General features: G+C 38.6%; 1 protein-coding gene across 10 annotated transcripts in view; it reads right to left on the reverse strand.

Moving 5' to 3' along the window:
- Nucleotides 1-13,205, reverse strand: part of OR7D20 (olfactory receptor family 7 subfamily D member 20) — a 63,991-nt gene that overhangs the window by 44,826 nt on the left and 5,960 nt on the right. Inside the window, exon 1 of one of the 10 annotated variants that reach the window (XM_070272143.1) lies at nt 12,506-12,724. The exons of 4 other annotated variants lie outside the window; for them this stretch is intronic. The gene's annotated coding sequence lies outside the window, so the exon portion shown is untranslated. 5 more of the 10 variants (XM_070272140.1, XM_070272142.1, XM_070272139.1 and 2 more) reach the window with 5 other exon arrangements.

A 13,205-nucleotide genomic window follows, 5' to 3' on the forward strand; every position in this document is an offset into this window, starting at 1 on the left:
AGTGAAATAAGCCAGACAGAGAAAGACAAACACCATATGATTTCACTTATATGTGGAATATAAACAAACTTACAAACAAAGAGAATAAATTAGTGGTTACCAGGGTAAGGGTGGGCAAAAGTGGTGAAGGGGCATACTTATATGGTGTATGACAAACAATAACGTACAACTGAAATCTCGCTATGTTATAAGCTATTATAACCACAATAAAAAAATATTTTAAAAAAGACCCAACAATATGCTGCCTCCAGGAAATGCATCTCAACTCCAAAGACAAACATAGGCTTAGATTGAAGGGATGGAAGACAATACTCCAAGCTAATGGTCAACTAAAGAAAGCAGGTGTTGCTATACTTTTATCAGACAAATCAAACTTCAAGTTAAAAAAGACAGTGAGAGACAAAGAGGGGCACTATATAATGATAAAAAGACATTTCACCAAGAGGACATAACACATATTAATATATATGCACCTAACACAGGGGCACCAAAGTACATGAAGCAATCATTAGTGGACCTAAAGGGAGAAATTAACAGCAACACAATAATAGTAGGGGACCCAATACCCCACTTACATCAGTGAACAGATCACCGAGACGAAAAGTCAACAAGGAAATAGTAGATTGAAATGAAACACTAGGTCAGATGGACTTAACAGATGTATATAGAACACGCCATCCAAAGACACCAGAATATACATTCTTCTCAAGTGCACATGGATTATTCTCAAAGATAGACCAGATGTTGGGAAACAAGGAAGCCTCAATACATTTAAGATGATTGAAATCATCCCAACCATCTTTTCTGACACAATGCTATGAAGCTAGAAATCGACCACAAGAACACAACTGGGAAATTCAGAAATAGGTTGAGACTAAACAACATGCTATTGAACAAACATCGGATCATTGAAGAAATCAAAGGGGAAATGAAAAAATACCTGGAGAAAAGTGAAAATGAAAATACAACATACCGGCTCCTATAGGATGCAGCAAAACCGGTTGTGAAAGGGAAATTCATAGCAATACAGGCCCACCTCAACAGGCAAGATAAATCTCAAATAAATAATCTTAAAATGCACCTAACAGAGCTAGAAGAAGAAACACAAACAAAGCCCAAAGTCAGCAGAAGGAGAGAAATGATAAAAATCAGAGCAGACACAAATGAAATAGACTTAAAAAACAGTAGAAAGGATTAATGGAACTAAGAGTTGGTTCTTTGAGAAGATAAACAAATTGACAAACCTTTAGCCAGACTCACCAAGAAAAAAAGAGAGAAGTCTCAAACAAACAAAATTAGAAATGAAAGAGGAGAAATTAAAACAAATACTCCAGAAATACAAAGGATTTTAAGAGAACACTATGAAAAACTATACACCCACAAATTCGATAACCTAGAAGAAATGGATGAATTCCTAGACTCATACAACCTCCCAAAACTCAAGAAGAAATAACAATTTGAACAGACCAATCACAAGTACAGAGATTGAAACAGCAATCAAAAACCTCCCAAAAAACAAAATCCCAGGACCAGATGGCTTCTCTGGAGAATTCTGCCAAACAGTCAAAGAAGATTTAGTACCTATCCTTCTCAAACTATTCAGAAAAACTGAAGAAGACGGAATGCTTCCTAACACATTCTATGAGGCCAATATTACCCTGATACCAAAACCAGACAAGAACACAAAGAAGGAAAACTACAAGCCAATATCACTGGTGAACTTTGATGCAAAAATCCTAACAAAATGAAGGCCAACTGAATACAGCAATATTTTAAAAGCATCATAGACCAAGATTAAGTGGGATTTATTCCAGGGACACAGGGATGGTTCCACATCCACAAATCAATCAATGTGATACACCACATTAACAAAATGAGGACTAAAAATCACATGATCATCTCAATAGATGCAGAGAAAGCATTTGACAAGATCTGATATCCATTTTTCAAAAAATCTCAATAAAATAGGTATGGAAGGAAAGTACCTCAACATAATAAAGGCCATATACAAGAAACCCACAGCCAACATCATACTTAATGGTGAAACACTGAAAGCCATCTCTGAGAACAGGAACAAGGCAAGGGTGCCCACTCTCACCACTCCTATTCAACATAGTCCTGGAGGTGTTGGCAAGAGCAATTAAGCAAGAAAATGAAATAAAAGGAATCCAATTTGGAAAGGAAGAAATGAAACTTTTGCTATTTACAGATGACATGGTTCTCTATATAGAAAACCCTAAAGAATCCACCAGAAAACCATTAGAAATAATGAACAACTACAGCAAAGTTTCAGGGTACAAAATCAATTTTAAAAAAATCAGTTGCATTCCTATATGTTAACAATAAACTAGCAGAAAGAGAAATCAAGACTACAACCCCATTTACAATTGCAAAAAAAGAATAAAATACCTAGAAATAAACCTAACCAAAGTGGTGAAAGACCTGTACACTGAAAACTATAAGACATTATTGAAATAAATTGAAGAAAACATAAAGAAATGGAAAGATATTCCATGCTCATGGGTCCAAAGAATAAACATAGTTAAAATGTCCATACTGCCTAAAGCAATCTACGGATTCAATGCAACACCAATCAGAACCCCAATGACATTTTTCACAGAAGTAGAACAAAGAATCCAAAAATTTATATGGAATAACAAAAGACTCCAACTAGCCAAAGCAATCCTGAGAAAAAAGAACAAAGATGGAGGCAACACAATCCCTGACTTCAAAACATACTACAAAGCTATAGTCATCAAAACAGCATGATACTGGCACAAACACAGGCACACAGATCGCTGGATCAGAATTGAAAGCCCAGAAATATAACCACACATCTATGGACAGTTAATCTTTGATAACAGAGCCAAGAACATACAATGGAGAAAGGAAAGTCTCTTCAATAAATTGTGCGGGGAAAACTGGACAGCCACATGAAAAAGAACGAAAGTAGACCATTATCTTGCACCATACACAAAAATTAACTCTAAATGGATTAAAGATTTGAATGCAAGACCTGAAATCATAAAACATCTAGAAGAAAATATAGGCTGTACAGTCTTGGACATTGGTCTTAGCAATGACTTTTCAGATACCATGTCTACTCAGGCAAGGGAAACAAAAGAGAAAGTTAACAAATGGGACTACATCAGACTAAAAAGCTTCTGCAAAGCAAAGGAAACCATGAACAAAATGGAAAAGACAACCCACCAACTGGGAGAAAATATTTGTAAATCATTTATCAGACAAGCGGTTGATCTCCAAAATATATAAAGAACTCATACAATTCAACAACAACAAAAAAACCAAACAACCTGATCAAAAAATGAGCAGAGGATATGAACACATTTTTCCAAGGAAGATATACAGATGGCCAACAGACATATGAAATGATGCTCAACATCACTATTAGGGAAACGCAAATCAAAGCAACAATAAGATATCACCTTACACGGGTCAAAATGGTTATAATTACCGAGAAAAAAACCAACAAATGTTGAAGAGAATGTGGAGAAAAGGGAACACTCATACACTGCTGCTGGGAATGCAAACTGGTGCAGCCACTACGGAGAACAGCATGGAGACTCCTCGAAAAATTAAAAACAGAAATACCATACAATCCAGCTATCCCACTACTGAGTATTTATCCAAAGAACTTGAAATCAATGATCCAAAGAGATTTATGCACCCCTATGTTCATTGCAGCATTATTCACAATAGCCACGTGAATAGCATGTGGAAGCTACCCAAGTTCTCTTCTACAGATGAATGGATAAAGAAGATGTGGTGTATATATATACAATGGAATACTACTCAGCCATAAAAAAGACAAAATTGTCCCATTTGAAACAACATGGATGGACCTTGAGGGTATGATGTTAAGTGAAATAAGCCAGACAGAGAAAGATAAATACCGAATGAGTTCACTCATGTGTGGAACATAACAAATTCATGGGTAAAGAGATCAGATTAGTGGTTACCAGAGGAGAAGGGGGTTGGGTGGGTGGTGGGTGAAGGGGATAAAGAGGCACATATGTATGGTGATGCATAAAAATTAGACTACTGGGGGTGATCGAGATGAAGTGTATTCACGAATAAATAAACAATAATGTACACCTGAAATTACACAATGGTATAAACCACTATAATCTCAATAAAATTACTTTAAAAAGATACCCAGGAAAAAATTTTTTAAAAATAAAATACAATAAAAATTGGTTATTGCTATTACTTTCTTTGTGAGGTTTATAAATGCCTTTATGCAAAGTAGGATCTCAATAAATGATAGCTATTATTATCATTATTAATCGCTTCCTTGTATGACAATTATTTTTGATATATAACTCTCCCAAGGTACAGTATAGAGATGTGATTTAGAAAATGGGATCTTGAGTCTGAGTTCCTAGAATAGAATTTTGCTCCACCAGTTACTATCTGTGTGACCTTGATGAAGTTATTTAATGTCTCTTAGCATAGATAGCTCACCTCAACAATAGGGTTAGTAAATACTCCCTACCTTGTAAGACTGTCAAGTAATTGAATGAGATGAGGTATATAAATTTTGTGTGTGAATCTCATGACATACAGTAGACACTTGCTAAAAGTGACCTTCCATTTTTAGGTCACAATAAATCTGTCTTGTTTGGCTATCATTTATCGAATTTCCCTTAAACTAGCATAGTCATCAAGGATGGAATTCTGATCATTATGAATGCAACAGGTCTGTTACCTGTTTTGACCACTGTGCAGCACTTCTAATTAATGGACATAACAGTGTCTCTCTCTTTCAGAGACTGCCTGCCGGGTGGATTCTTCCAAGAAGAGGGAAAACACACAGACTACATGGATAAGAGGAGGGAAAAAAGTCACAATACCATTCAAACAAAATAAAAACTGTGTGTGTTCGTGTGTGATCATGTGTACATGCTTAAAAATGGGGACATATTGTATTAAAAATCAGTGGAATTCATTGCAAAAAATGTGATTGATAGATTGAATAAAAAATACTCAAAACTCCTATAACTGAAATCATACTAAAAATTGAAAGGCAAATTTAAGGTTTGAAAATAAATGTTTACATTCATCATGATAGAAAAAGCTTCAGTGTTATTAATGTCTGGAAAATTCTAATCAATTAAAGAGAGAAAAAATCACTGAGGGCCAATTTAGTTTGGGCATGTGGGTGGAAAAGGCTTCTCTGCAATATGAACGTTTTAGCTGTGAGAGGAAGGATGATTAATTGTTATCCAGGGGAAATAAGGTAGGGTAAACATTTTGGGCTGAGGGAACAGAATTCACGGTGCCCTATGGGTCACTGAGCTTGAGAATGGAAGGATCCGAGAGGCTAGTGAGATGGAGAACAGAGAGTGTGGGTCAGGAAGACAGAGTGGGGAAGGCCCAAAAGTCCAGCATCCTGTACTATTCCTTGAGGTGCCTCTCACATTGGTAATTTTATGTTTATTTGTGGGTCAGAGGATGTGAGTATTTTGCTTACGCTTTTCTTTCCTGGGACTTACAGGGTGCCTGGCACATAGTAAGTGCTCCACACATACAGGTGTTAGATGTATAATAAAGATTGAGAACAAAAGCATCAACTATGACACAAAAAAGAAATCTTCAAGCTCACAAATGCCTTAATATAGACACAAAATTGAATAGTAAACTTAAATCAAATGCATTCACATTTATTTAAGAGAATAATACATCATGAATAAGTAATACCTATTCTAGGAATGGGAAGCTGGTTTAATACTGTGATGTTTGTTAACACAATTCATGACAAAATAGGTGAATGAAGAGAAATGATATCCATAATCACAATAGAAAATGCATTTGAGAAACTGTAACAGCCATTACCGTTGTTAGCAGCCAGGACAGAATCTCTTGCTAAATGAAGACATTAAGGACAATGTCTTAACCCAATAAAAATGGGTTGTTTTACAACTACAGCCAACAGGAGATTCTACATTAAGGCACTAGAATATTTGTGTTAAATTCATGAACAGACTGAGGCTATCTGCTCCGACTTCAATCATTCAATTGTCTCCTGAACATTTAAAGAGACTGGTAAGATGAGAAAAGGAAATTTGGTCTAAGTACTGAACATCAGAAACAATAATATTATTTGTAGGCGATATTAGGGAAACTAACAAGACAACAACAGAAATAAATACAGAACTAGTAATTGCTATGAGTGAGCTGAATCTGCAGCAAAATAGTTAGGGAATATAATGGAAAAATACAATCCCATGAGGAATAAAATAGACAGTACCTGGTGCATAATAGATCTCCAGTGAGTGGTTAGAGAATAAATGATTGGACACAGGAAATCCAACAGGAGCCTAAAGTTATGGAAAAGAGTAGAGAAGAGGTGGAAACTTTCTGGAAAATAACTCTTATTGAGGAGAGGCTCTAGATTCCACAGAGAGAGAAGAAAACAGAACAAGACCTGGAAAAGACTGGGTTCAGTAGAAACTAAAGTACTTCAAACTACCAGAATTCAATCTTCCTACACTAAATAAATATAGGACTGTCCCAGTCTCATTACTCTAGAGGTGAAGCTCAGTACCCACTTACTCTCCTCTTTTTCTTCTTACTCCACCAGCCCTCACTGGACACACTGACACTCTCTGATGGTTATCAGTGAAGTTTTTGTTCTCTGAGGTCTGTCCCTGGGAAGCCTAATTGGGTTTCACCTAGGCAGGGATCAGGGGATTATAGGAAAAATGACAACAGGAACATGTTCTTATTATCTCAAGGGTTGAATTCTCAGAACTCCTCCTTAAATAAATGGTTCTATTGACATTTTTCTTTCCAAAAAAAATCAGATCCCTTGGGGTATAAAGACAAGAGAATGGAAAATGTTCAGCCTATGTTGTGTCTCTTTAGGCAACGGGGGGAAAGAAGAAAGTATTTTCACCAAGAAAAATTTCCTCTTTCTTTTGTTTGACCTAAATATGACAAGGTGTCCCGTAAGGAACATTTAATTTCTATAGGAACCAAATCCAAATACCAACTGTCTGTGACATTCTTCCTTTGAAGAATCTTTGGAGATTTCATGATTGCTTGGTATCCACAGTGTCACGGAGGCAAAGAGGTCCTTTTTGAAGAAAAGCTGAGTGGTTAGTAGTTTTGGTTTTGTCGAAAGGACTAAACAAACGAGCGCTGAAAAATATCCCTTGACATTTGCTAGTGACATGGAAGCTTTCATTGATATTAGGGAGGGCTACATTTATTATTTGTAAATAGAGGAGCAGGGGCAGAAATAATCCAGGTAGAGTGGGTCACAGTCAGTGTTGAGGCAACATAGGTGGCAAATATAAATCACCTATAAAATTTGTAAGGGAAGGGGAGGACAGAGGTGAAACATAGCCTAGAGGGAGTATCAGGTATGCTTAGTTAAAACAAATTCTTTAATGGAAGATGCGGGAACATGGTTAATTTCAAAGAGAATAATCATATTTATTGTAGGCCTTTGAATATACAGGCCATTGTGGCTACATAATTCACAGGATGCACTATATACCCTAAATCAATGACAATCATAATGTGTTCCTTCTCCAGTTTATAGAATTCATGGATCTAGAAATCAAGGGATAGAAGCAGAAGTGTCTGCACCTAGCATCACTCCCAGAGAGCCAGTTGGGGAGTTTGTGCTTCAGGTCTTCATAACTCTGGCCTCTGCATAATTTGAGGTCTTGACCCCTAAAAGGGATAAAACTTTCAGAGACACGGTGAAAGACCCATTAAACTTCAAGCTATGCTGCTGCCTGACATGCCAGGTCCTTCATGCCAAGAAGAGGAGACAACATTCCGGCAGGTGTAACTGACCTTGGTCCTTAATGTCATTGTGTGACCATGGTAATTGGTATGCACTGGAACCAGTTACTGCTGTGCTCACTCAGTAGCTGGGAGCAGCCCAGGAACAACCTCATTGGAAACACAGTGATGGATGCAAATTGCAGTTGGTCAGTTATGCTCCCACAGCAAAATATCTGAGTGGTGTGACCTTAGGTGATACAGGTTCTTTTAGCTGAGGGCAATTCTCAAAGAGGGCTGAACGCTGAGGGCAGTCAGATGGCTGTACTCCCTGCTTCTTCTGAATTAAGAATAAGCCCTTACTTCAGAAGGGAGAAGTGGGCAACACAGCACAGGATTCACTATAGTCTATCCATAGCCATTTGGATTGTGAGCTTTCAACAACATATACAGTATCCCATGAAGCCTTATTTGTGATGCATGAGGATCTGGAGTTGGGAAGGACACTCCTTAGGTGGTGAGAGCTAAACTGAGAACTGAAGGATCACAAGTAAGACTCAGCCAAGCACAATCCTGTGCTCCTGATCTGCTTCATTGTAAACTCAATTCTCTCTCCCAATACTGCCCTTAAGACAGAACACCAGACGACACATGCCCCTGCCAAGTGGATAATATTACTGGGGTGTTTCACAGGCACAACAAACTGAACCTTTACAAGAACAAACTCAACATTTTTTCCTTCATTCCCATTTTCCTTCCTACCTTCCTCCTAAACACGTTATATCAGAAAGAGTAACAGTATTGACAACATCGACAGATCCACAGATGGAATTGCCCTAGATGGTTAAGTAACAATAACATTATGTTAAGATGTGCTTCATAATTAGACTTTACGTTTTTGTTAGCACTTATCACAGTCTCTATTTTTACTATTTATTTATATATTAGTTTATTTTATTTCTCCCAAAGAATGTAAGCTCTATGAAACTTGGGCCTTTATTTTGTTTCAAACTTCATACCAGTACCTGGAAGATATCAAGTAATAAATATTTAAGGCATGAATCAGTCAACCACACCAATGCTAATACTAGAATTAGAAATCAACTTGGCAGTGCAGATATGTTTCCAATTTTCTCTCTCTCTCAGTCTCTGCCTAATAGCAAACATCATCTACACAAACTGAACATTTGTAATCGTTAGAAATTTGTACAATGAATTTCTTCTCATTTGTTCCATTAATCCACATGTTAATTTCAGAATGTCTTGTTTTTCATATACATTTTACTGACATCTAAAATTTAGGTAATTTGCCTGTTTTAATTTGCCTGATTAAAGCAAAAACCCAGACCTAAGCGTAGTGTAAATAATGGAATAGAAAAGGAAACAAGAAGTATGGTTTAGATAGCATGTTTCCCACATGATTATTAAATGGGAACAGCTGCATGAGGGTATATTAAACACAACTTGGCCACTATTATGGACTGAGTGGTGGCGCCCCTATATTCATATGTTTAAACCCTAACCCCCAGTACATCAGAATGTGACTGTATTTGGAGAAAGTGTCTTTAAAGAGGTAATTAAGCTAAAATGGGGTCATTAGGGTGGGCCCTAATGCAACCTGACTGATATCTTTATAAGAAGAGGTGATAGGTCACACAGAGAGACACCAGGGGCATTCGTGCACAGACACATTGACCATGTGAAGAGGCAGCAAGACAGCCAAAGAGAGAGGCTTCAGAGGAAACCAAGCCTGCTGGTTGCTTGTTATATAAAAATATCATGAACAACCTGTCAGTCACTAGGGAACTCCTTAGATAAACGAGGGAACATTTGTACGATGTAATACTGTGCAGCCAAATAAAAGCAAGATGTATGGTTAATCTACACACAAACACAAACACACAGACACAAAGAACTCTAGCTAATAAATTCAGCAAGGTCGCAGGGTACAATACCAACACAGAAAAATCAATGTGTTTTTAATAGACAACAATGAACAACCTGAAAAGGGAATCCTAAAAACTCCACTTACAATTGCATCATAAAGAATAAAATACCTAGGGTATATTTAACCAAGCAGGTAAAAGCCTTGTATACTGAGAACTACAAAACTCTGCTGAAAAAAGTTACAGAGGACCTAAATAAAACAAGGATGAGATACAACTACACGCCAATTAGAAAGAAAGTATTATACGACTTCATTTATGTGAAAAGTCTAGAAAATGAAAACACAAATCTATGAAGACAGAAAGTAGGTCTGTGGCAGCTTAGACATTAAGGGAGTAGGAAAATGGGAGTATGACAGCCAAAGGGTACTTTTGGACTGATGCAAAGGTTCTAAAATTGTGATGGTTGCACCACTATGTGAACATATTCAAAAACATTGAATGGTATAGTTTTAAAAGGGTAAATTGTATGGCATGCAAATTATATCTCAGTATAGCTGTTGCAGAAAACAAACAAAAGAGAAAATCATGATAGTGTCTACACCATTGCGAGCATAAAACATTTAATGTTTCTGAAGCACCTAGAGCATAAGATGCAACAACCTTTTGCTACCATTATATTTTTACTTCTGAATGTTAAAACAATATAAAACTATTGTAATCTAAAGAGTATGATATGGGCATAAGTAAATATTACTGGCACATAATAGTTTAGAAATTGATACAGGGATATATACGAATTTATTGTTTAATAAAGGCGAAATTTCAAATCAGTAGGTCAAGCATAGTTTATCAATAAAGCATATTACAACAAGTGGTCATCTTTCTGGAGGAAAAAAGAAACTGGATCCACTACCCCACACCACATGCCAAAATACATTCTTTGAGGAATAAAGACTAAAATGTCACTAAAAATAATACATTTAGAAGAAAACTAGGAACTCTGAATGTAATCTACAGTTTGAAGAGAATTTTTAAAACAAGCCAGGAAACCCAGAATATTTTTTAAAAAAGAGTATTTTAGCTACACAAAAATTAAACATTTTGTACAGCAACAGAAGAAACATTCTCAAAGCAAAACAGTTATCAATTCAATAGATGCATAAAACACATTTACTAGTGCACATGAATAATTCTTGGTAAAATGTGTTGGCAAATCAGGATTTTAAAAGACTTTTATTAACTTCCCTAGGGCCACCCACTGAAAACCACAGCAAATATTATCACTGGAGAAACTTTAGAACCATTCCTGAATAAGTGAGGAATGCCTGGTATCAGCGCTATTTCACACTTTAATATGGGAGGCCCTGGACCATATGGTAAGATCAAAAAAATAAAAAACAAAACTACATATTTGAAGAAGACATAAAGTTACAGAAATAGGCCGTTATATTCAAAACACAAAGAAAGCAATGACTAGAGTTTAGCATGGTGTAGTGGACAGATTTTTGGGACCCCTCTCCCTGGTCTAACAGGCAAATCTAGCAAGCAAACTGCATAGGCTTTGAGTTATACAATAAAATCCATGCTGTACTGTGAAGCCGCCATGCAGACCATCTTCAGCCTGTGTCAAACGACTTTGTGACCCCACATCTCATGACTGAAGACACCAGCTGGACAGATCCACAACAGGAACATATAAAGGGGTACCTTGCTCTCACATTCCCCAGCTGTATTTCTTAGAGATTGAGGGACTAATTAACAACCCCGGTCCTTGCCTCCCTCCACATATAGGTAACGTCAGCATCTCTGAACTTATTTGATGTATAACCAAAAAATTCTCATGTATGTTACCTTCAACATATACTCTGGAGAAAAGCCCAGATGTACTCTATCCCCTCCGCGCCTTTTAAAAAAACATATATGAACTCTAGTTGTAAGGTTTTTCTTTTCCTCTTCCCTGCATGTGCACTGTTTTGTGAACGAGATATAAGCTGCACTACACACCTCGGAGCAGCTCCAACAGTTCACTCTGTTGAACTGTTTTCCTGTGGATCACACTCCTCACACTGATTATTGAATCAACTCCTTCACTAATATCATCTAGACTCTTTAATTCAGTCCACTTCTAGCAAAATCGTTACCAATTTAATAGATGCATAAAACACATCTGATAATGCACATGAACAACCCGATAAAATGCGTTATTAAATCAGGGTTTATACTCGTTATTAACCCCACAGAGGCCTTCCACTGAAAACCACAGCAAACGTGATTACCTGGGAAACTTTAGCTCTATTCTTGAATAAGTTAATATCCAGGACAAGCGTTATTTAAAAAATAAATAAATAAATAAAAAGAGAAATATATACTAGAAGAAGAAAAAAATAAAACATTTGCAGAAAATGTCATTACATTGAAAACCCAAAGGAATCAACTTTAGAGTTTACAATTTAGCATGGTGTCTATTTCAAATAAAGGCGTAAAGATAGGATTTATTGGAGACAGATCACTTCACGCATTGGCGGGATTATCAATACGGGAGAATCACTGTAAGGGCTCTCGGAAAGAGGGGAGACAAGGGAGATAACCTTTTGAAGCGCTCGCTGGGGGCTGGGTCTTAACGCGCCGCCTCGCCCTTCAGGCTTGACTATGCAGCATCCAAACGCGCGTTGGGTCTCATCCCACCTCCAGCCCCGCCCTCAGGGATCGGCCGCGCCCTCCGTCCGTAGCTCCGCCCATCGGGCTCGTTCGAGACTCAATCTTGTCCCTGGGGCTGATTAGGGGTCAACCCCCGCGCCCAGCCAACCAGGCACCCATCCACACCCACGCGGGAGGAAACCAGAATTTCTGTATCTGACCTGGCCGAGCGGGGCCAGTTGGCCCCAACGCCGGAGCCCCGCCCCTTCCCGCCACCCCCCAAACAGGAAGTGGAAATGACGTCACAATCGGCCACAGTCTGTGCCGTTACTGGCCCATCTTGAAGTCGTGAGTGTTGGTCGTTGTCCTGCCCGGATCGGCTTAGGCGACGCCGGCATGAAGGAGCGGGAAGCGGGCTGAAGAGGGAGTCACAGGACGTGCTTGGGCGGCCGCCCGGGACCTGCTCAGAGGGGCCTGGCGCGCGCCGCTCGCTTCCGCCGGGGCCGCGGGGCCTCGCGGCAGGGCCAGGTCCTAGAGGCCGCTGGGCCGTCGTGCCCCGGGAGGAGCCGGATCTGCAGTGGGGTGGGGGCGCTTCTGTGGGGTCGCGTCATCCTCTGTGCTCCTCCCTCCAAGGCTCCAAAGCAGCCTTGTGACTTTTCTCCAGGAGGAAGAGGATTTCCGGTTTTCCGGTGGGTTGACTGCGGTCCGTGTCCGCGTCCTCAAGGACCTGGTGCTTCCGGTGTCTCCAGTGAGCACCGGGGAAGGGTGGGTCCAGAGGCCTCTGTCTCCTTTTGTACGTAAAAGAATGCTTGATCTGAGATTTGAGTTCATCTTTGCACGGTCTTTATTTATTTACACATTATTACACGGTATTTATTTACACATTATATTCGGGTAGGAATATGATGTACTTTCTTAGAT

This window comes from Equus caballus, chromosome 7 (assembly GCF_041296265.1).
Source record: "Equus caballus isolate H_3958 breed thoroughbred chromosome 7, TB-T2T, whole genome shotgun sequence".
In the NCBI taxonomy this organism is placed as follows: Eukaryota; Metazoa; Chordata; class Mammalia; order Perissodactyla; family Equidae; genus Equus; species Equus caballus.